Source organism: Adiantum capillus-veneris, chromosome 29, assembly GCF_014529385.1.
Source record: "Adiantum capillus-veneris isolate H3 chromosome 29, ASM1452938v2, whole genome shotgun sequence".
In the NCBI taxonomy this organism is placed as follows: Eukaryota; Viridiplantae; Streptophyta; class Polypodiopsida; order Polypodiales; family Pteridaceae; genus Adiantum; species Adiantum capillus-veneris.
The window spans coordinates 72892500-72898499 of NC_140959.1; positions in this window are offsets into that span (position 1 = coordinate 72892500).

A 6000-nucleotide genomic window follows, 5' to 3' on the forward strand; every position below is an offset into this window, starting at 1 on the left:
TCTAAACTTGATGATGGCTACCTCACGTGCTTCTTCGAAGGTGGATGGGAATTTTAGCTCTACTTTAGCCTTTAAAAGTGGATATAAGCCAACCATGAATCTCTCTTTTTTTAGAAAGTTAGGTGCACCACCATGATTTTCTAAAGTAGCCTCCCACCTACCCCATAGATTGACAAAGGTTGCTTCATAAGAGGGATAGTCTTCAAGTGATACCTGCTTATGTCCAATAAGACATTTCCATAGTCCTTCAAAAGTATCACCTTGCCCGAACTTGGAGAGGAAGCTTGCTCGCAGTCTCTCCCAGTTGGACTTGATCTGGGGTTGCAAGGTCTCATACCATGCTTTAGCTTCTGCTTTTAGAACCAACGGGAAGGCTCCTAGCTTTACTTCCTCTTCATCTCTCCCGGATATGAGATGTGCCATCTCCAAATTGTCAAGAAACTCTTGCGCATCTTCCCCACTTCTTGCATATAAAGTGAGAAAAGAACTTGACATTTTGTTTAGACTTTTTGATTTTTTTTTAAAAAGAAACTTTTCTCTTACAGGCCACACAAGATTGTTGACACTATAGATCTGATTACATTAAAATGAAGATGTACACATCCATTGTTAATTCGTACTTTATCATAGGTAGAATAAATGGATTAATTGAAGCATTGATTTCATTGAGGCGAGTGGATCCAAATATCCTCCTTATGATAGATTGAAACCTAAACTTAGTTGCAATGATTATATGAATGGATTGCCGAGCAATAGGCCTAAAAGGTTCATTGTTTTGATCGTGATTCATGTGCTACTCCTCGTTGTTGGTTTGAAGACCTCGTTCCTTCATATGGACCTTGAGCACCCCTTCACCACTCCTTGTTCCTGCCTTTGAAACAAAATGAACACGTGAACATCAAAAGAAGTTTCATAATTGATGATTGGAAGTATAATTGGATTGGGTGATGCCAGTATTTCTCTAAGTCTTTCTACACCAAACATAAAAACAATGCGTTGCTAGAAAAAGACTTTTCTATCTATGTGAACATTTACTCTAATGTGTTGTGCAAAATGAAATGGATAGATGGGGACTCCATTGTTCATCACTAAAAATTTGAAGGTAACTTGGAAATATGTTCCTCCGTGGGGGCCCCACTTTATGAGGGTGAGTTTTTTGAAATGGGGCCTCTAAACCCAAACCAATGGGCCTACCTTCACAAAATGTTTGTAAAGAGGTACGCACCTACTTGGGGCACCACCTTTCTTTTGGGAGTGGAGAAGGAAACCAATCAAAATAACACTTTCACTCACCCACTCGAGCAACACACTTTGAGAACCTTTACTCTATGTACACTTTGGACACTTGACACCATCAACGATTATGCAACCCAATGCCGTGCATCAAATGTAAATATGCAATTTTTGGAACAGCATTCACCTTCTCCCCATAAGAATACCCATGATACATCCAAACTCCTCCTCTCTCAAGCACTCATAAAAAAAATCATGCGCACAAGACCTGCCTCTCAAACACACAAGAGAATCACCTACATCGAACTAACACACTTTGCATAGAGAGCTCATCTCCATCTATGCAATGCTATGACAAATAAAATCACCATGGGAGGTAGCCACATGCATATGTAATGAATCAAAAGAGAGTTGGAGTGAGAATTTTATTTAGACTAATTGAATAAGTGTGGAGAAACAAACCCATGGTAAATTGACAGTAGAACACTTACTTGATTTCTCGCACACCTTTTAAGGGGTAGACAGACGCTGGCTAACCATCACAAATTGCGACACTTGATTGTTTGAAGATGATTTAATGATCATTAACATAACCATGAGAGAGATCATGATGTATTTACAAGTTATTGAGGTGCTACAATGATTTATTGGGTTGATGGAGTAAGAGATTGTAGAATAGAAAGAGTGGAGGATAGAGTTGCACTTCCTCCAAAGAGGAGGGTTAGGAGGGAGGATGTGAAAGAGGGAGAGTTGAGGGTTTCTCTACTATTGATCAAGAACAACATGAAGTTGAAAATATAGGTGTGTGTCCTTGAGTCTCTCCAAGGGGGGCTATTTATAGTTGTGTAGGAGTGGGATTATGCTACACTTAATTAGGGTGAGTGATTAGCCCTAATTAAGTGTCCTTTGACCACTCATTGAATATTGGACATAAAAGGGACTATTTATTCACCAAAAATATCATTTTAGACCGTGAAGGCTCCATAGGGGTGCATAATGTAGGTGGGCCCCACCATGAGGCCCTACGGGTGGCTCCTGCGGGGTATCTCAACTTGTCTGTCTTGGCATTTAGAAAGCATCTTTAGGTTGGTCCCATCACATGCAAGTGACCTTGAACACTCATTGCTCTTCTAGAAGATGAGTAGGGGAAAAATAATATCTCTTCCCTTTTGCTGCGAATCTGACAGATTTACACTATTTTGACCATAACTTTTTACCTGTAGCTCGGAATGACATGCTTCAAAAGGCAAATTTGACCTTCTCAACATGTTTGATATGAATTTGTACTATTCTTCATGCCCATGTTCCAAGAAATTTGGTTTGTAAGGTCCACACTAGGCTAGGGAACCTTTTGCTTCCCAGTCTTCTTGTATGGGCCCTTTGCTTGTATGCATCCAAGGGGAATCATGCTTTTTCAAAAGGGTATGATGCTTAAACAAATAGAGGAGGGCCCAATATTATTTTCTTGTGAAAAGAATATACAATTTGAGTCTTTTTGAAAGGAGAAAAACTATATGTATATTCTTAAGAGATCTTGGGCCACAAATTGAAGATCTTAAGGGGGCATAGAAGACTTGTAGAGATGGACCATAATCTTTGGTAAAGACAAGTGGAGAGTTGATTTTCCATGGTAATTTATCTATATGGGATGGAAGATGGATATATTATTTTTCTACTATTAATTCACAAGAGGTAAGAAGGTTTGGGGGTAGATAGTTGGTTATTGTATGATTAATTTTATTTACAAAGTAAAAAAGAAAAGGATGGTAATATAAATATATGACTAAGGTGACATTTTTGGGAAGTGTACAATGTATGTGTCGCCACAAAGGTTAAACAAAGAGGGGGAATTTACTCTAGATAACTTAATAGCGTAGAAAAATATATACACATATGAGGAAGAGGACGCTGAGTAGGTTGAAAAATGTTGCAAAAAGATGGTTACCATTTTATGCCATTCAACATCATGAGAGAGTAGTCGCTCTCAGCGGGTATGCTCCAAACTCTAAAAAGTTGATAAAGATAATGTCTCTTTTCCTACTTACAAAATTGGGCTTTATACTTAGGTCTTTTCTGCTAAAATTGGAGATGTAGAGAGACCTGCAAAATACCAAATCTATATACTACAATCCATGAAACACACAAATTTGCATATTTGGCAGCTATCCTTGCACATACTTCAAGCTGTATGCAAACATAGAGAGATAAAGAGAGAAATAGAGCGAGAGAGCACGTGCACGTGCACCTCCTAGAACGAAGTGCTACACTAGCATGACGAGAGAGGAGAAGGAAAAGGACAGAAGAACAATGCAGACATAGGGTGCAGTCTCCCCCGTGCAAGAGTGAACATTTTTCTCTTGCACGTATTTACTTATAGATTTCTTGAATGCTCAAAATGATTATAAGCTGGCCAGCCGATCATAAATGGCTAAAGCTCATAAAGATCACTTGAATAATAAAAAATGTAAATAAATTATATATCTTGTTCCGTAGTCCATAGCCTGGTTAGCTTTTTCCATGCGTGAGTTGCTTTAAATAATAAAATATCAATTCCATTACATACCTCTCTGTTAGAAAGAAATTGTCCTTAGTTGCAAAGATAAGAATCTGCAAATCATACTTGTCACATAAAAGTGATTAGTATTTTGTGTAAAAAATATTACATAGTAAAAGAAATATTTATGAAACAACATTGCTTATGGATACCGTCATACACATATTACCTATTCTTGTGTCCCATACCACTAGAATAAGTAGTATATGTCATACCTTGATGAATCAAGATATCATTAGTCACACTCATCATTAAATAAATCAATTCTCATCAATCTCAAGTCCAATTCCATAGAAACTATCGCGACAAGAAATCATCGTATATCAATTTCAAGCCCAAATCCAAATCAAAATACCTGCCAGCATATATATACCCGGGTAACAAAATCATGCTAGGGATTGTGGTGACCAGACTGCGGCAATCGGTGTTGCCTAAATCGGTGAATATACACCCGACGTGCTGCCTAAATCGATGAATCGGCACTTATGCTAACTAAACCGGAGGATGTACACTTAATATTGTTGGAAATAGTGAAGTTACACCAAGATGAGTATTCAGACACTGCCTAAATTGGCGAATATGTGTGCATGTGACCAATGGACTAGACGAGACATAAAAATTACAAAACATTTACCTGATACCAATTTGGAGTATACTAGAATGTTGAAGTGTATACCAACTATTGATGATTATCCCCAACTCGACTAAGCTCTCATATAGAGAGTTGTATGAAAAGGTATCTCAATATAGAGTTCTATCAATGTAAGTAGAAACCATGACATAAAAAATAACTGATTTTGCAGCGTGCAACATAATGTAAATAAGTAAAAGAGCTCTATTTATTAAGAGTGTTCGTGACTGTACTCTTGATTGTTGTAAAGTTTTGTAGGTATAGCCTTATTAATGATAAAATTTATGCGAAGTTGGGATTGAAGCGAACAAACTTTAGTACAAACAAGCGGATAGTAAAGGCGTCATCTAAATTTAAAGAGTGGTTTGCAAGGGTTGGACAATAAGTGGATGTAGGGATTGTATTCTAGTATTTCCAAGCTCCGTTAATGACTCCAAATAAAAAACTAATCATGGGGCGCAATTTAAACAAGTGCCAAGTAGTCTATCCCTAAGTGAGTATGCAAACCTAATCGATATTATTTATTGATTTCACGATGAAGCACGTAGGTATATGATGGTGAATGGCTTTTTGTTGTTTTTTTGTTTTAGTTTTATTTTTTTAGTAGCTCCAATATATATACATATATATATATATATATATATATATGTATATATATATATATATATATATGTATATATATATATATATATATATGTATATATATATATATATATGTATGTATATAAAGTGTTAATCATAAAATGTGGTAAGAGAATGTATATAGAGAAATTGTCACTTGACTTTGATTTGTTTATTTATTATGCATCATAGTGCGATAGAAACTTAATAGCATTCAATAATTCAGTAAAAAAACCATACCCCATGGTTCATGAAGAAGCTTTGTGTGCCAAACCGGTGACCTCATTGATGGACCAAAAGAAGGAATGGGCTATTATGGCATGGGACATGATTATGGAAGCAAATCTTATCTCAAAAGGGAGCACTTGGAAGAATACCACGGTGCATGACAAGATCTTAGCACCCCTTTGGACACTATTTAAGATTGCAGGCTGCATACGGGACCTTGCACAAAAGTGCAACAAAGCATCTTCAACCTTGGAATGGGGGGAGAATTTTAGGTACTTCAAGAATTCCTCTCTCAACTAGTCCCTCTTGATCTCAGAGGTGGCGAAGGGTTTCCTAGACCCCTTTTGGAGGGAAGTTGCACGCTTGGCAAACAACAAAGGAACTTCTAAACTCTCTCATCTTTAAGATGACACAAGATTTTGTTGGAAGGATGTGGAGCTTGTAGTGATGCAACATAACTTGGGTATGTACGAAACTTCTGATTGGTAGACTCTTGGATGACCTCCACCTATTAATGGATAAAAAATTGATTAAAGAGCCTGCATGGCATTGGCCAAAGGATCGAGTGTTTGCACTTCCCAAGAGTCAAAATACCTATAATGTGCTAATATAAAAAGCAAATTGGTTCATCCCACTCACCAAAATCTAGTAGAAAACAATGGAAACTAAAGTGTTGAGGGAATTTGGGAGACTCAATGGTCATAATACGTGAATATTTTCATCTAGAAGGTAC